At 56.0% G+C, this 19,130-nt stretch overlaps 1 protein-coding gene across 1 annotated transcript in view; it reads left to right on the top strand.

Moving 5' to 3' along the window:
* LOC140422212 (cation channel sperm-associated auxiliary subunit epsilon-like) overlaps positions 1-19,130 on the top strand; it is a 289,036-nt gene that overhangs the window by 106,426 nt on the left and 163,480 nt on the right. The window lies entirely within an intron of this gene.

A 19,130-nucleotide genomic window follows, 5' to 3' on the forward strand; every position in this document is an offset into this window, starting at 1 on the left:
TGGGTTTCAAAGAGTGCTGCTGAAGGAGCTTTGGTGAGTTCCTGCAGTGAATCTTATGGATCGTACACATGACTGCTACTGTGCGTCACTGCTGGAGCGAGTTAATGTTTGTGGTTGAGGTGTCAATCAAACGGGCTGCTTTGTCGTGGATGGTGTCGAGCTTCTTGAGTGTTGTTGGAGCTGCACTCATCCAGGCAAGTGGGGATTATTCAATCACACTCCTGGCTTGTGCCTTGTAGGTGGTGAACAGGCTCTGGGGATTCAGGAGATGAGTTACTCCCTGCAGGATTCCTAACCTCTGACCTGCTCTTGTCACGGTATTTATATGGCTAGTCCAGTTCAGTTTCTAGTCAATTGTAACCCCAGGATGTTAATAGTGGGGAATTCAATTATTCACAATTCAGAGAGAGTAATGCTATTGAATGTCAAGGGATGATAGTTTGATTCTCTCTTTTTGGAGATGATCACTGTCTCGCACTGTGTGGCACGAACGTTACTTGCCACTTGTCAATCCAAGCCTAGATATTGTCCAGGTCTTGCTGCGTTTACACATTTAAAAAAATGTTTTTTATTCCAAACTTATTCAAACAGTTACAAAACATAAATAATCCGGGGAACATGCTCCCCAACTCACCGTTTTACAGTCTGCACAGATCACCCCCCCACCGCCCCCCCCTGAACATGGCCACAAACAGTCCCCACCTTGTCTCAAATCCCCCCCTGAGCCCCTCAGTTCATACTTGATTCTCTCCAACCGTAGGAAGTCATACAGGTCCCCCAACCAGGCTGCCACCGCCACTCCAATAAAATTCTCCACCAGACAATCAGAAAGGCGAAGGCCACAAAGTCAGCCTTCCTCCCCTCCATCAGCTACGGCCTCTCCGAAATCCCGAAGATCACCACCGTAGAGTCCAGCCCAACCTCCTCCCCCACATTTTTTGTCAGCGTCCCGAGCACTCCCGCCCAGTACCTCTCCAGCTTCTCACAACTCCAAAACATTTCCCTGCGCACCGTGCCCATCCCAAATGGCCCCCTTCTCCACCCTGACCATGCTTCTTATCCAACCCTGCCACTTTTCATCTCCCCCTCTCCCCCCACTCCCCCCTTTCCACTCCACCTCCCCCCCTCTGCCATCCCTCATGGCCATCTCCCCCACCTGACTTCCGTTCACCAGCATTACTTGTCAGAGTGGCAAGTCCTGCCCAAAGGCTCCTACTAGTATTCACTCAGGAAAAAGATAATGTTGTGGAGGAGAATTCTGAGACCCAGGCTATTAGAATAGATGGCATTGAGGTATGTAGGGAAGAGGTGTTGGCAATTCTGGACAGGCTGAAAATCGATAAGTCCCCGGGGCCTGATGGGATTTATCCTAGGATTCTCTGGGAGGCCTGGGAAGAGATTGCTGGACCTTTGGCTTTGATTTTTATGTCATCATTGGCTACAGGAATAGTGCCAGAGGACTGGAGGATAGCAAATGTGGTCCCTTTGTTCAAAAAGGGGAGCAGAGACAACCCCGGCAACTATAGACCGGTGAGCCTCACGTCTGTAGTGGGTAAAGTCTTGGAGGGGATTAGAAGAGACAAGATTTATAATCACCTAGATAGGAATAATATGATCAGGGATAGTCAGCATGGCTTTGTGAAGGGTAGGTCATGCCTCACAAACCTTATTGAGTTCTTTGAGAAGGTGACTGAACAGGTAGACGAGGGTAGAGCAGTTGATGTGGTGTATATGGATTTCAGTAAAGCGTTTGATAAGGTTCCCCACGGTAGGCTATTGCAGAAAATACGGAGGCTGGGGATTGAGGGTGATTTAGAGATGTGGATCAGGGGCTTCCGGGTGCGGCAATGACTAGCCAGGTCGCACGTTTCGGCAGCTCCCGGTGGAACGGACTTTTGGGCTCTTGATAGGAGCCCCAACAGCAATTTTAACGGCAAAAAACACTGTGCTGTAATCCAGAAGGGAATCCCCACTGGACACGGATGGAAAAAAGAGAGGAAAGTGGCCGGATTGCGGTGGATCCTCTAGAGCAGTGGCCAGGAAGGCAGGCACAAAGCAAGATGGCGTCGGAAGGAGGCAGTTTAATATGGGGCCCTGACCAACAAGAGTTCCTGCGGCGTTGCGTGGAAGAACTCAAAAAGGAGAGGAAGAAGTAGCTGTTGGCCCCAATATTACAAGCGATTGAGGGGCTAAAGGAGGAGCAAAAGACCCAGGAACAGGAGCTTCGGGTCGTGAAGGCAAAGGCTGCTGAGAATGAGGACGACATACAGGGCCTGGTGGTGAAAACGGAGATGCACGAGGCACAACACAAAAGGTGTGTGGAAAGGCTGGAGGTGCTGGAGAATAATGCGAGGAGGAAGAATTTAAGGATTCTTGGTCTTCCCGAAGGTGTAGAAGGGGCGGACGTCGGGGCATATGTGAGCACGATGCTGCACTCGTTAATGGGATCGGAGGCCCCGACGGGTCCGCTGGAGGTGGAGGGAGCCTATCGAGTTATGGCGCGAAGACCGAGGGCTGGAGAAATTCCTCGAGCCATAGTGGTGATATAAGGACAGAGAGATGGTCCTCAGATGGGCAAAGAAAACTCGGAGCAGTAGGTGGGAGAACGCGGTGATCCGCGTATATCAAGATTGGAGTGCGGAGGTGGCGAGAAGGAGGGCAAGCTTTAATCGGGCCAAGGCGGTGCTGCACAAACGGAAGATTAAATTTGGAATGCTCGAACCGGCAAGACTGTGGGTCACACATCAAGGGAAACACCACTACTTCGAAACGGCAGATGAGGCGTGGACATTTATTGTCGAGGAGAAACTGGAGTGAGCGGGCCATAAAAAGAACATTTGGGACAAAGTGGGGGGGGTGAATATGTGGGATGAAGGGGGGGAAAAGTGGGAAGAGATGACTTCCCAAGTTGTTAATCCTGCGACCCTGTAACTTTTCTCTCTTCCCCATATCGTGGAGGAGGGGGGGAGGGAGGATGAGGAGCTGAGGGCGCCGGCCATTGGGGGCGGGGCCAAAAGGGAAGCGCGGGCTTTGTTCCCGCGCTATGGTAATCACGGCGGGAACAGGGAAGCAGGAAGGAGGGGGTCTCGCACAGTGTGAGCCGAGGTCACGGGGGGAAGCCGAGGTCGGCCAGAGTTTGCTGACTTCTGGGAGCAACATGGGGGGTGCAATTACGCTAGCTTGGGATCCAGCGGGGGGGCGGGGGGGGGTTAACTGGGTTGCTGCTGCTGGGGAGAAGGGGGAGCTGGTATGGGGGGGGTGCTGGTCGGGGCGGGGGGGCGCCGCTTGGGGGAGATACGGCTACGTGGGAACTGGGTGAGGAGCTGGATTGAAAAAGGAGATGGCTAGTCATCAAGGGGGGGGGGGTAAAGAGCCCCCCAACCCGGTTGATCGCGTGGAATGTGAGAGGGCTGAATGGGCCGATTAAGAGGGCACGGGTACTCGCACACCTAAAGAAACTTAAGGCAGATGTGGTTATGCTTCAGGAGACGCATCTGAAGCTGATAGACCAGGTCAGACTACGCAAAGGATGGGTGGAGCAGGTGTTTCATTCGGGGCTAGATGCAAAAAACAGGGGGGTGGCCATACTAGTGGGGAAGCGGGTAATGTTTGAGGCAAAGACTATAGTGGCGGATAGTGGGGGCAGATACGTGATGGTGAGTGGCAAATTGCAAGGGGAGGCGGTGGTATTAGTGAACGTGTATGCCCCGAACTGGGATGATGCCAACTTTATGAGGCGTATGTTAGGACGAATCCCGGACCTAGAAGTGGGGAAGTTGGTAATGGGTGGAGATTTTAATACGGTGCTGGACCCAGGGCTGGACAGATCGAGGTCCAGGACCGGAAGGAGGCCGGCTGCAGCTAGGGTACTTAAGGACTTTATGGAACAGAGGAGTAGACCCCTGGAGATTTAGTAGACGTAGGAGTAAGGAGTTTTCGTTTTTCTCCTATGTCCACAAAGTTTATTCACGAATAGATTTTTTTTGTTTTGGGAAGGGCACTGATCCCAAAGGTGACGGGGACGGAGTACACGGCTATAGCCATTTCGGATCATGCTCCACATTGGGTGGACCTGGAGATAGGGGAAGAAAAACAACAGCGTCCACCCTGGAGAATGGACATGGGATTATTGGCAGATGAGGGGGTGTGCTTCAGAGTGAGGGGGTGTATTGAAAGGTACTTGGAACTCAATGATAATGGGGAGGTACAGGTGAGAGTGGTCTGGGAGGCGCTGAAGGCAGTGGTTAGAGGGGAGCTGATATCTATTAGGGCACATAAAGGAAAGCAGGAGGGTAGGGAAAGGGAGCGGTTGTTGAAAGAACTTCTGAGGGTGGACAGACAATATGCGGAGGCATCGGAGGAGGGACTGTACAGGGAAAGGCAAAGGCTACATGTAGAATTTGACTTGTTGACTACGTGTAATGAGAGGCACAATGGAGGAAGGCACAGGGTGTACAGTACGAATACGGGGAGAAGGCGAGCAGGTTGCTGGCCCACCAACTGAGGAAAAGGGGAGCAGCGAGGGATATAGGGGGGGTGAGAGATGAGGAGGGAGAGATGGAGCGGGGAGCGGAGAGAGTGAATAGAGTGTTCAAGGCATTTTACGAAAGACTATATGAAGCTCAGCCCCTGGACGGGAAGGAGAGAATGATGTGCTTTCTGGATCAGCTGGAATTTGCCAAGGTGGAGGAGCAGGAGAGGGTGGGACTGGGAGCACAGATTGAGACGGAGGAAGTGGTGAAAGGGATTGGGAGCATGCAGGCGGGGAAGGCCCTGGGACCAGACGGATTCCCAGTTGAATTCTATCGGAAATATATGGACTTGCTGGCCCCGCTACTGATGAGAACCTTTAATGAGGCGAGGGAAAGGGGGCAGCTGCCCCCGACTATGTCAGAGGCAACGATATCGCTCCTCCTAAAGAAGGAAAAAGACCCGCTGCAATGCGGGTCCTACAGGCCCATTTCCCTCCTGAATGTGGACGCTAAGATTCTGGCCAAGGTAATGGCAATGGGGATAGAGGATTGTGTCCCGGGGGTGGTTCATGAGGACCAAACAGGGTTTGTGAAGGGGAGACAGCTGAATACAAATATACGGAGGCTGCTAGGGGTAATGATGATGCCCCCACCAGAGGGGGAAGCGGAGATAGTGGTGGCGATGGATGCCGAGAAAGCATTTGATAGAGTGGAGTGGGATTATTTGTGGGAGGTGCTGAAGAGATTTGGTTTTGGGGATGGTATATCAGGTGGGTACAGTTGCTGTATAGGGCCCCGATGGCGAGCGTGGTCACAGATGGACGGGGGTCTGACTATTTTCAGCTCCATAGAGGGACGAGGCAGGGATGTCCTCTGTCCCTGTTATTGTTTGCACTGGCGATTGAACCCCTGGCCATAGCATTGAGGGGTTCCAGGAAGTGGAGGGGAGCACTCAGGGGGGTGAAGAACACCGGGTATCTCTGTATGCGGATGATTTGTTGCTATATGTGGCGGACCCGGCGGAGGGGATGCCAGAGATAATGCGGATACTTGGGGAGTTTGGGGATTTTTCAGGGTATAAACTGAACATGGGGAAAAGTGAGTTGTTTGTGGTGCATCCAGGGGAGCAGAGCAGAGAGATAGAGGATTTACCGTTGAGGAAGGTAACAAGAGACTTCCGGTACTTGGGGATCCAGATAGCCAAGAATTGGGGTACATTACACAGGCTTAATTTAACGCGGTTGGTGGAACAGATGGAGGGGGACTTTAAGAGATGGGACATGGTGTCCCTGTCATTTGTAGGTAGGGTGCAGGCGGTTAAAATGGTGGTCCTCCCGAGATTCCTTTTTGTGTTTCAGTGCCTCCCGGTGGTGATCACGAAGGCTTTTTTCAAAAGAATCGAGAAGAGTATTCTGAGTTTTGTGTGGGCTGGGAAGACCCCGAGTGTGAGGAGGGGATTCTTGCAGCGTAGTAGGGACAGGGGGGGGCTGGCACTACCGAGCCTAAGTGAGTACTACTGGGCCGCCAATGTTTCAATGGTGTGTAAGTGGATGGGAGAAGGGGAGGGAGCGGCGTGGAAGAGATTGGAGAGGGCGTCCTGTAGGGGGACTAGCCTACAAGCAATGGTGACGGCACCGTTGCCGTTCTCACCAAAGAAATACACCACAAGCCCGGTGGTGGTGGCTACATTGAAAATTTGGGGGCAGTGGAGACGGCATAGGGGAAGGACGGGAGCTTCGGTGCGGTCCCCGATAAGAAACAATCATAGGTTCGTTCCGGGGAGAATGGATGGGGGATTTGGAGCATGGCAAAGAGCTGGGGTAGCACAACTGAGAAATCTGTTTGTTGATGGGACGTTTGCGAGTCTGGGTGAGCCGACGGAAAAATATGGGTTGCCCCAAGGGAATGCATTTCGGTACATGCAATTGAGGGCTTTTGCGAGGCAACAGGTGAGGGAATTCCCGCAGCTCCCGACGCAGGAGGTGCAGGATAGAGTGATCTCAGAGACATGGGTGGGGGACGGTAAGGTGTCGGACATATACAGGGAAATGAGGGACGAGGGGGAGATCATGGTAGATGAGCTGAAAGGGAAATGGGAAGAAGAACTGGGGGAGGAAATTGAGGAGGGGCTGTGGGCTGATGCCCTACGTAGGGTAAACTCATCGTCCTCGTGTGCCAGGCTAAGCCTGATACAATTTAAGGTGTTACACAGGGCGCATATGACTGGAGCACGGCTTAGTAAATTTTTGGGGGTCGAGGATAGGTGTGCGAGATGCTCGAGAGGCCCAGCGAATCACACCCACATGTTCTGGTCATGCCCGGCACTACAGGGGCTCTGGGTGGGGGTGGCAAAGGTGCTTTCGAGGGAGTCCGGGTCGAACCAAGCTGGGGGTTGGCTATATTTGGGGTTGCAGAAGAGCCGGGAGTACAGGAGGCGAGAGAGGCTGACGTGTTGGCCTTTGCGTCCCTAGTAGCCCGGCGCAGCATATTGTTAATGTGGAAGGAAGCCAAACCCCCGGGTGTGGATACCTGGATAAACGACATGGCAGGGTTCATAAAGTTAGAACAGATTAAGTTTGTGTTAAGGGGTTCGGCTCAGGGGTTCACCAGGTGGTGGCAACCGTTCGTTGATTACCTCACAGAAAGATAGAGGGAATGGAAAAGAAGTAGCCAACAGCAGCAACCCAGGGGGGAGGGGCGGCGGTGGGGGAAGGGGGGGACGGACGAATCGAACGGACTCTCAGAGATGTTATTGTATATGTATAATATGTATAGGTATTTGCTATAGGTAATTGTATATTGGATTGTTGGATTGTATTTTTGGAGAGTATTTATTTTGGACAAGGCAGTTGCCATTCAGTTTTGTTTTTGTTTTTGTTTATATATTATTTATTTATTTGTTTAAAACTGGCCACTGTCATTTATATTGCTTTATTGTTGTGTAAAAGAAACACTACGTACTGTTATGTTTGGCCAAAAATCTTGAATAAAATATATATTTTTCAAAAAAAGAGATGTGGATCAGAAATTGGCTAGCTGAAAGAAGACAGAGGGTGGTGGTTGATGGGAAATGTTCAGAATGTAGTTCAGTTACAAGTGGCGTACCACAAGGATCTGTTCTGGGGCCGTTGCTGTTTGTCATTTTTATAAATGACCTAGAGGAGGGCGCAGAAGGGTGGGTGAGTAAATTTGCAGACGACACTAAAGTCGGTGGTGTTGTCGACAGTGCGGAAGGATGTTGCAGGTTACAGAGGGACATAGATAAGCTGCAGAGCTGGGCTGAGAGGTGCAAATGGAGTTTAATGTAGAAAAGTGTGAGGTGATTCACTTTGGAAGGAATAACAGGAATGCGGAATATTTGGCTAATGGTAAAATTCTTGGAAGTGTGGATGAGCAGAGGGATCTCGGTGTCCATGTACATAGATCCCTGAAAGTTGCCACCCAGGTTGATAGGGTTGTGAAGAAGGCCTATGGAGTATTGGCCTTTATTGGTAGAGGGATTGAGTTCCGGAGTCATGAGGTCATGCTGCAGCTGTACAAAACTCTGGTACGGCCGCATTTGGAGTATTGCGTACAGTTCTGGTCACCTCATTATAGGAAGGACGTGGAAGCTTTGGAACGGGTGCAGAGGAGATTTACCAGGATGTTGACTGGTATGGAGGGAAAATCTTATGAGGAAAGGCTGATGGACTTGAGGTTGTTTTCGTTCGAGAAAAGAAGGTTAAGAGGAGACCTAATAGAGGCTTACAAAATGATCAGGAGGTTAGATAGGGTGGACAGTGAGAGCCTTCTCCCGCGGATGGAAATGGCTGGCACGAGGGGACATAGCCTTAAACTGAGGGGTAATAGATATAGGACAGAGGTCAGAGGTAGGTTCTTTACACAAAGAGTGGTGAGGCCGTGGAATGCCCTACCTGCAACAGTAGTGAACTCGTCAACATTGAGGGCATTTAAAAGTTTATTGGATAAGCATATGGATGATAATGGCATAGTGTAGGTTAGATGGCTTTTGTTTTTTTGACTTCCCATGTCGGTGCAACATCGTGGGCCGAAGGGCCTGTCCTGCATTGTATTGTTCTATGTTCTATGTTCTATGTTCTAGAGGTTGGGGAGGACGTAGAGCCAGAAGCCTCTGAACTCTACACCCTGGATGATGAGGGTGGCGATGCAGTACCCCCAGATCGCCACGGAGTGGGATCCGGAGGTCAGGGAGATTCTTTGGTTAATGGGGTGCACCGCGAGGGAGCAGCGCCTTACCGTATCGGGGTGGATGAAGCTCTCAGTGCTCCCGGAGTCCAGAAGGCAGGATATCTCATGCCCGTCGACCTTCACCTTTGTCAACGCGGTCGCGAGGTTGTGCGGTTAGGACTGGTCAATTGTGACGGAGGCGAGACGCGGCTGGTCGTCGGCGGTTGCAGGCGATGAGCAGCCCGATGAGGTGCCTGACGGGCAGGGGCCCTGAGGCAGGGAAGATGGCGGCGCCCACAGGCCGCACATGTCCTGAGGCAAGCAAGGTGGCAGTGCCCTCGGGCCGCACATGCCCTGGGGCAGGCAAGATGGCGGCGCCCACAGGCCGCACGTGTTGTGAGGGGAGCAAGATGGCAGCGCCCACGGGCCGCACATGGTCTGAGGCAGGCAAGGTGGCAGTGCCCTCGGGCCGCACGTGTCCTGGGGCAGGCAAGATGGCGGCGCCCACGGGCCGCATGTGTTGTGAGGGGAGCAAGATGGCGGCGCCCACTGGCCGCATGCGTGGGGTGCAGGGACAATATCGGCGATTGAGCAGGCCTGGCACACTACAGCGAAATTACCTTTCTTGCCGCAGGCGTTGCAGCGCGCTCCACGCTGGGCACCGCTAGCGGGGGTGTTTTGTCTGTCCGCAGAAGTAGCACTTGGGTCCCCCGGGGTTGGTTGGCTGCCGCGCAGTGCAGGCGTGGGGTTGGCTGGGGGCGGTCGCTGATGGGGTCCATGATGGGGCGGCCGCTGGCGGGGTTCACGATGCCCAGGAGGGGTGGGCTGTGCGGTTGGGGGCATACGCCTGTACGCCGTGTGAGGCGACTGAGCGAGAGCGCTAGTTTCTTGGTCGCCCCGAAGTCAGGCGTAGCCACTTCTAAGAAGCGCTCGCGGATGTAGGCCGACCCTATGCCCGCAATGAATGCATCTCTCATTAGCAGGCCGAAACGGCCTGGCAATCACAGTCTCTCACCAGGGCACACCAGAAATCTTCAACAGACCCATCGGGAAGTTGGTGCCGTGTGGACAGGAGGTGCTTGGCGTAGATCTTGTTGGTCTGCTGAGCATAGTTCTACTTCAGTAGCGCCATGACCTCTGCGTAGGTAGGCACTTCCTGGATGAGGGGAAAGACATCGGAGCTCAGCCGCGTGTACAGAATCTGGAGCTTCTGGGATTGGGTCTGTCGCAGATCCGATGTATGCTTCAAAGCAAGCTAGCCAATGTGCAAAGTCCTTTTTGGCGTTGTCTGCTTGAGGATGCAGCTGCAGGCGATCCGGCTTGATGCGGAGATCCATCTTTGTAAAATCTCTGCGTAATAAATTGATGCACTATCAATTACGACGAGACGAGAGTAGAGAGTAATCGAGGCTTTATTACACAGAGATGTGTGGCCTCCTACAGCTGCTGCCGAAATGGCTGCAGTTCAGAGAGCACACACATTTATACTCCGCCTACTGGGCAGAGCCAGCAGGCAGGGATCTACCACCGTACCTGTAGTACAGGGGCCTTACCGTAGTACCCTCGTATGCAGTGCAGTATATACAATATAATACAACAGTAGTGACTACCACATGGCCAGAGCGATGTCTGATGCATCGCTCTCGACTTGGAAGGGGAGCGTCTCGTCGATCGTGTGCATCGCGGCCTTGGCGATGTCGGCCTTGATATGGTCGAAGGCCTGGTGAGCCTCGGCCGTCAGGGGGAAAATGTTGGAGTGGATGAGTGGGCGGGCCTTGTCCGCATAGTTAGAGACCCACTGAGCGTAGTACGAGAAGAACCCCAGGCATCGTTTGAGGGCCTTGGGGCAGTGCGGAAGGGGGAGTTCCATGAGGGGGCGCATGCGGTCGGGGTCGGGCCCTAGGACTCCGTTTTGAACTACATAGCCGAGGATGGCTAATCGGTTCGTGCTGAACACGCACTTCTCCTTGTTGTAGGTTAGGTTGAGGAGTTTGGCGGTGGGAGGAATTTGGAAAGGTTAGCGTCGTGGTCACAGATGGTGACGTTATCCAGGTACAGGAAGGTGGCCCGCAGACGCTACCGGTCAATCATTCAGTCCATCTCCCGTTGGAAGACCGAGACCCTGTTAGTGACGCCAAAGGGAACCCGAAGGAAGTGATAAAGGCGGCTGTCCGCTTCAAACGCGGTGTAGGGGGCGGTCCGCCTTGCAAATGGGGAGCTGGTGGTAGGCAGATTTCAGGTCCACTGTCGAGAAGACCCGGTACTGTGCAATATGATTGACCATATCAGATATACGTGGGAGGGGGTACGCGCCGAGCTGCGTGTACCGATTGATGGTCTGACTGGAGTCAACGACCATCCTGTTTTTCTCCCCAGTTTTCTCAACTACCACTTGGGCTCTCCAGGACTGTTGCTGGCCTCGATGATGCCTTCCCGCAGCAGCCGCTGGATCTCAGACCTGATGAAGGTCCTGTCCTGGGCGCTGTACCGTCTGCTCCTAATGGCGACGGGTTTTCCAATCCGAGGTGAGGTTTACAAATAGAGAAGGCGGGTCGAACTTAAGGGTCGTGAGACCGCAGACAGTAAGGGGTGGTAGGGGCCCGCCAAATTTCAAGGTTAGGCTGTGGAGGTTGCACTGGAAGTCCAAGCCGAGTAGCATTGCAGCGGAGAGGTTGGGGAGGACGTAGAGCCGGAAGCCGCTGAACTCTACGCCCTGGATGGTGAGGGTGGCGGTGCAGTACTCCTGGTTTGCCACGGAGTGGGATCCGGAGTCCAGGGAGATTTTTTGGTTCATGGGGTGTACCGCGAGGGAGCAGCGCCTTACTGTATCGGGGTGGATGAAGCTCTCAATGTTCCCGGAGTCCTGAAGGCAGGATGTCTTGTGCCTGTCGACCTTTATTGTCATCGACGCGGTTGTGAGGTTGTGCGGTCGGGACTGGTCGATCGTGATGGAGGCGAGACGCGGCTGGTCGGCGGCGGTTGCAGGCAATGAGCGGCCTGATGAGGTGCCCGACGAGCAGGGGTCCTGAGGCGGGGAAGATGGCGGCGCCCACGGGCTGCACGTGTCCTGAGGCAGGCAAGATGGCGGCGCCCACGGGCCGCACGTGGTCTGAGGCGAGGAAGATGGTGGCGCCCACGGGTTGGCTGAGGGCGGTCGCTGGTGGGGTCCACGATGGGGTGTTCGCTGGCAGGGTCCACGTAGCCCAAGAGTGGTGAGGCCGTGGAATGCCCTACCTGCAACAGTAGTGAACTCGCAAACATTGAGGGCATTTAAAAGTTTATTGGATAAGCATATGGATGATAGTGACATAGTGTAGGTTAGATGGCTTTTGTTTCGGTGCAACATCGTGGGCCGAAGGGCCTGTACTGCGCTGTATCGTTCTATGTTCTATGTTCTATGTACCTCCCCACCCTCTCTTCATTGAAGTGTGTAGAAGCCTCCCCGGGGACCTCATCCTCCCCACCCAAACAAAGACACAACCAAAACCACAGGTCACCTCCTCCGAAAAAAATAACATCGCCACAGGCAGCAGAAGGGTGGGACAACTGTCCCCTTGCAAATTTATTACCACTGCAACAATAGTTGACCCAACAAGAACCCTCCGCCTAGCAAGAAGAAGAAACCGCACCCCCCTCCATCCCCACTCTACCCGTATCCTCTGAACCTCATAGTGCCGGCTCCTCTGTCTACCAATAAAGTTCAGTTCTCCCCCAGATTGTGCTCTTTAATGAAGTAATTGGCTGCCTCTGGGGTTTCAAAGTACTCCCAGCCTTCATATGTCACCCACAGTTTTGCCAAGTAGAGCACCCAGAATCTGATCTGTCGTCGATAAAGCTCCACCTTGGCTTTGTTAAATCCAGCATGCCGTCTTGCCAGTTCAGCTCCAATGTCCGTCTTGCAACATTACATCCGCAGTCGAAACAAAGGGAGCTTGTGCGGGTTTGGGTGCTGCCTGGCAGCTTGTTGATGGGGACGCCGGTGAACAGCCACAGTGCGACTCTGCAGGGACTGGACCAGTGAGGCAGAGCCGGCTCTCTTTCCTGCCATGGTAAAGCTGTGGTCGCTTTTGAGTCACTCACCCTTCAGTTTCAGGGTACCTAAATGTTCCCCCCCCCCCGGCTCCCGCGGTCTGGTTGCCTCGGGGGCAGCGATTTAAAGACTCGTGTGTCCGAATGTCAGCTGTCGAACTTTGCGATTCCACCGAGTCTCCTTTCGCCATGTTCGAGAGAATGTGCATGTCCAGGCCCCCTCACACGCATCACTTGGGGGTGGTGCCCCTTGACTTGCACCCGACTCGGGCTTGCGCGTGTCTCATCTCGCTCAATTCGCCGGCAGCCAGTGGCAGCAGAGCACCTCCATCTGTTGGCTGCGGGGTGTGAAGGCAAGGTTGGGCTCCAGCGCTAAATTCCGCCTCCACATGCAACGCCATGCGAGAGCCCTGACACAGTTAAACCCTTTTTTATCATTTGTGATGATCGACTGGTAACCGGCGAGTCTCTCACTGGTGGTGGGCCGCGCCAGGCAGCGGTCCAGGTCAGCCCTTTCCCGAGGTGAAGGACCAAAGCACAGACAACTCTTAGCGGTGGAGAAAAACAACTGGGCAGCACGGCAGCACAGTGGTTAGCACAGTTGCTCTGGAGTCCCAGGTTCGATACCCGGCTTGGGCGAAGTCTGCACGTTCTCCCCGTGTCTGCGTGGGATTCCTCCGGGTCCTCCGGTTTCCTCCCACTGTCCAAAGATGTGCAGGTTAGGTGGATTGGCCATGCTAAATTGCCCTTAGTGTCCAAAAAGGTTAAGTAGGGTTACGGGGATAGGGTGGAGGTGTGGGCTTTTTCCAAGGGCTGGTGCAGACCCAATGGGTCAAATGGCCTCCTTCTGCACTGTAATTTCTATTCTATGATTCTATATTCGGACCATGTTCCCTGCTCATTCACAGTTATGTTTCTCCATGACACACTGCAGGATCTTTTCCTTTTCCACAAACTTGTGGATTCTTATGATCACCGTCCGCGGCGGCTCCCCTGCTCTTGCCTTCTGTCTTAGAACCTGTGTACTCGATCCACCTCAGGGGCCTTGTCCAGCACCTTCTCCGCCACCAGCTCTGCCAACATCCTTGAGACATACCTCATGGCATCGTGACTTTCACTCCTTCAGGCAGGCCGACGATCTACAGGTTTTGCCTTCTCGACCTGTTCTCTTGCTCTTCCACCTTTGCTCTTAATGTCTTGCAAAGGTCTCCCAAGCACCCCACCCCCTGCCTCGAATGGAACCACCCAATCGCTGTTGTCCGACATCCCCCTCTCTATCTCCCGGATCTGCGAGCCCTGTGCCTCCAAATACTTTTCAACCCTTTCCATTGAGACCTTCAGGGGTGCCACAGCCCCTTCTTTTGATCAGTCCTGCATATCTTTTCTTTGTTGACAGAACTCGTCCCTGATGAAAGCTATCAACTGCTCCATCTGGGGCTTTCTAACCTGCACCGGCCCTTCCCTCTCTCCACCATCTTTCCAATAACTGCTGTGCCACAGGTCTCTTCCAGCTCCTTGGCTATGTCTTTCACTTTCTTCTGCCGGGTCTGGAACCAGCAGACATGTCACACCCGGGGGAACTTTTCCTTCAACTTGCAACTGCACTTTCCCGTCGAAACTTCTCCCATTTTTGGGTAAAAAGAGCTTGGTTCTATGCCTTTGAATAGGAGCTGCCTTGTGTGCGACCAGTCACACCATGGCCACCACCGGAAGTCCTTGCTGCTTTTACATATGGACTATTCCAGTGTCTGAGGAATCGCAAATGTTGCTGAACATTGTGCAATCATCAGCGAACATCCTCGCATCTAACTTTATGTTGGAAGGAAGGTCATTGATGAAGTAGCTGAAGATGGTTGGGCCTAGTGCGTTACTGTGAGGAATTCCTGCAGTAGCCTGGGACTGAGGTGACTGACCTCCAAAAACCAGAACCATGGGCGAAATTCTCCGTTATCGGCGCAAAGTCCGCCGACCGGCGGCAAAAACGGCGCAAATCCCACCTGCATCACGCCGCCCCAAACGTCGCAAAGTCACCGGCCCGGAATGGGCTAGCAGCGACGTGACGCTATCCGCGCTGGCTCACATGGTTCACGCCATGCGGCGTCATATCCCCCATATCCCCCATATCCCCCCTCCCCCATATCCCCCATATCCCCCTCCCCCATATCCCCCCTCCCCCAAATCCCCCATATCCCCCCTCCCCCATAATCCACCCTCCCCCATATCCCCCATATCCCCCCTCCCCATATCCCCCATATTCCCCCCTCCCCCATATCCCCCCTCCCCCATATCCCCCTCCCCCATATCCCCCCCCCATATCCCCCCTCCCCTATATCCCCCTCCCCCATATCACCTGATTACTTACTGCGTGTCTAACCATGCATGCTTCATTGTGTACCGCAGGAGCAAACGTCGAGGCACCCATCCCCGCAGATGCAGACCGCCCGCATGATGCCCCTCGGAGACCACGGGGGACGGAGAGACCCGGACCCTCTGGCATGCGATGCCCGCAGGATGCCCCTTGGAGACCACTGGAGATGGAGAGACCCGGACCCTCTGGCATGCGACGCCCGCAGGATGCCCCTTGGAGACCACTGGAGATGGAGAGACCCGGACCCTCTGGCATGCGACCCCCGCACGATGTCCCTCGGAGACCACTCGAGATGGAGAGACCTGGAGCAACAGGGAGACGACGCCCCCGTCTCGTGCGGGTGCGACGACGCAGGCGTGTGCCACCCAGCGACGAGAGGGGCAGCCACAGCCCCCGTCACAGCCGAGCCATGAAACTACTACCCAGGACACCACTACCCAGGACACCCCTACCCAGGAAACCACTACCCAGGAAACTGAAATACAGGACAGTGACACAGATTGGATGGGCGGAGACGATCTGCCACCCCAAAGTGCCATGGACTCAGAGTGGGACGATGCGCACGACACAACGCCACTGCTGTCACCAACACCCTCCACCATCGCAGAGACGCTCACCTCGGTTGGGCACTTTAGTGATGAGGCGTCTGGTACACTCACTGGTGCGCACAACACAGCCGACCCGGTACAGCAGGTGGAGGTAGGAGCAGCAGAGGGGCTGGGCGGTTGGAGGGCAGCCCAGCCCAAGCGAACATCTGCCGCCCAGATGGATCCCGGGTTCCTGGAGTTCCCACACCCACCCATAGATGCGATGCAACCACCGAACCGGAGACGAGCGAAGAGGGTGACGGCCGGCTTGCGGCGGCTGCAGTCGCAGGTGGAGGAGTCCACCCGCGTCCAGGAGCTGGGAGTGGTGCCGGTCATGCGTGCCACCCAGGCCGACACCGCACGGGTGGCGTCCGCGGTGGAGGCAATGGGTGCGACGGTGTCAGACATGGGGAACGGTTTGCGCGGCATGGGGCTTTCCGTGCAGGCGGCGTCTGTGGCCCAGGACATGGCTGCCCTCTCACAGGAGGCCATGAGCCAGTGCCAGCGGCAGATGGCAGAGGCGCTCAACGCCATGGCCCAGTCTCAGCAGGCCATGGCCCAGTCTCAACAGTCCATAGCCCAGTCTCTGCAGGCCATGGCCCAGTCTCAGCAGGCCATCGCTGAGGGCATCGACGCCATTGCCCATGTGCGAGCCGGCGTCGCACAGTCACAGACAGGGTTTGCCAATCCCCTGAGCTCCATGGCTGCAAACCTGCAGACCCCTGTCGATACCAGCAAGTGTCTCCAAGACTGGCAGCGCCAGATGTCGGGGGGTCGTCGAATGGCCAGTCCGTTCACATCCCCCACCCATGTAGAGGCCTGGGGGCCATCGGGCACGCCGAGGGAGGAGGAGGTGCTGTGGTCCGTCCCGGGTCCCCCTGTAGGGGAGGTCCCGGAACACCGCGACACCTCGGACTGCCCCCCTTCCGTCCCAGGTGCATCGGGTGGGCAACGGGCAGGACAGGCTGGCAGCTCGCCATCCCAGTCGCCCGGGCCGCAGCCTGGCCCATCTAGGCCAGGACGCCCCAGGAAACGGCCGCCAAAGGGATCCCGTGTCAGAGGGCAGGAATCACAGGAGTCCACCTCCAGTTCTGCTGTACCGTCTGGGGAACCACGTAGACGTAGTCATAGGGTCCGTAAGGCCAAACAATTAGACACTGAGTAAGTTGGCACGGGTGCAGGGCACAGATGAGTTTTAGGGGCTAGGGCACGTGCATGAACTCCTTTCGTTATTAAAGTCAATGTTACACCTACAGAAGCTGCCTTTGTGCTCTGTCCAAAGCCTGCGAGGGTGTCATGTACGTTGAGTGCAAGTGTGTGTGTGAGGGGTGGTCTTACCTCAGCCCCAGGTGAGTCTGCCCCCTTCCCCCTGGGCCGCCATCAACATCCCCCCGGGCAGAGGACGGGACCATGCGCTGCAGTGTCACAGCCGCATGCAGGGATGGTCCGGGTGGATGGTGGTACTGTGGCCATGGGTCAGACATAGTCCAACGATGTGGAGCCAGAAGCTCATCGCAGGGCGGGTTGTCATCATCCTCCATGGCCTGCAACAGACACACGTCCACCGGCAACTGTGTGAGCCCGGCCGTTGTGCCGCAGGTGGATCGGCAATGGGGGGGTGGTGTGCATGCGGGTTGGATGGGTGGGGTTGGGGAGGGGGGTGAGGGTGCTGGGTGGGTGGATGGGTGGGGGGGATGGGTGGTCGGCTGTTGCCATGGTGTGCGGTCTGTGGCCATACTACCCGATTCCCACGCCCATCTAGTCAGTGAAGCGGGCGGCTATCAGCCTGTCCCGTGCCCGCTGGCCCAGCCGTTAATGGTGGACAGCCACCCACCCATGTCTAGCCCATCTGCCCTGACCATTGCCCCCATCCCCCTCATCTGGGGAGGACTGCGCCTCTTCCTGCTGCTCCTCCACTCCGCCCTCCTCTGCCTGCGGCACATCGCCCCTCTGCTGGGCTATATTGTGCAGGACGCAGCACACCACAGTGATGCGGCCGACCGTATCTGACCGATACTGGAGGGCGCCCCCAGAGAGGTCCAGGCACCTGAAACGCATCTTCAGCACGCCAAAGCACCTCTCTATCACTCCCCTTGTCGCTACATGGGCATCATTGTAGCGGTTCTCCGCCTCATTGCGTGGCCTCCGTATAGGCGTCATCAGCCACGATCGCAATGGGTAGCCCCTGTCGCCCAGCAACCAGCCCCTCAGCCGGGGATGGCGTCCCTCGTACATGCCGGTGATGTATGACCGCGACAACACGTATGAGTCGTGTACACTGCCCGGGTAACGGGCGCAGACGTGCAGGATCATCATGCGGTGGTCGCAGACCACCTGTATGTTCTTCAAATAGGTCCCCTTCCTATTGGTGAACACGGCCCTGTTATCTGCAGGTGGCCGCACGGCGACGTGCATCCCATCAATCGAGCCCTGGACCATGGGGAACCTGGCCACGGCAGAGAAGCCCAAGGCCCGGGCACCTTGGCTGGCCCGGTCCACAGGGAAGCGGATGTAGCGGTGCGCCATGGCATATAGGGCGTCTGTCACTGCCCGGATGCACCGGTGCACCAATGTCTGCGATATGTCGGACAGGTCCCCACTCGGTGCCTGGAATGACCCCGTTGCATAAAAGTTCAGGGCCACCGTAACCTTGACGGACACGGGGAGAGGGTGTCCCCCGCCAGTGCCACGCGGTGTCAGGTGCGCCAGCAGGTGGCAGATGTGTGCCACGGTTTCCCGGCTCATCCGGAGTCTCCTCCTGCATTCTTGGTCCGTGAGGTCCAGGTATGACTGCCGGGGCCGGTACACACGGGGCGCCCTCGGGTGCCTCCGTTGTCGTGGGGCCGCGACGTCCTCCTCCCCCTCCTCGTCCTGTCGGTCAGGTGTCCCTCCAGCCTGGTCGGCTGCCGCCTGCCCCTCTGCGGCAGCCTGCGCCGCCTCTCTGGCACGCTCCTCCTCCTCCTCCTCCTCATCCAGGGCAACATGTAAATTAGCGGCTGCCGCCACGGCGGCCAACTTCGCTGGCTGATCGGAAAACATCGGGGGGGGGGGGGGAGGGGGGGGGGAACAACGGCATGTCATCATTGCCCATACCCCCTCCTCCCCCCAGCCAGGTGGCATGGACCGCATGGGTCCGACTGTTGGAGGCTGGCACCTGGCCAGGTGGACCAACTCACTTGCCCCCCCCCCTCCACGTCCCTCCCCGGCACGGACCCCGTCCCCCGATCCCCCTTCCCGGCATGGACCCCATCCTCCTCCCCGGCACGGACCCCATCCCCCTCCCCGGCACGGACCCCCATCCCATCCCCCTCCCCGGCACGGACCCCATCCCCCTCCCCGGCACGGACGCCATCCCCCTCCCCGCCACGGACACCATCCTCCTCCCCGGCACGGACCCCATCCTCCTCCCTGGCACGGACCCCATCCCCCTCCCTGGCTCGGACCCCATCCCCCTCCCCGGCACGGACCCCCCCCCCAAATCCCCCT

The sequence above is a fragment of the Scyliorhinus torazame genome, chromosome 1 (assembly GCF_047496885.1).
Source record: "Scyliorhinus torazame isolate Kashiwa2021f chromosome 1, sScyTor2.1, whole genome shotgun sequence".
NCBI classification, from domain to species: Eukaryota; Metazoa; Chordata; class Chondrichthyes; order Carcharhiniformes; family Scyliorhinidae; genus Scyliorhinus; species Scyliorhinus torazame.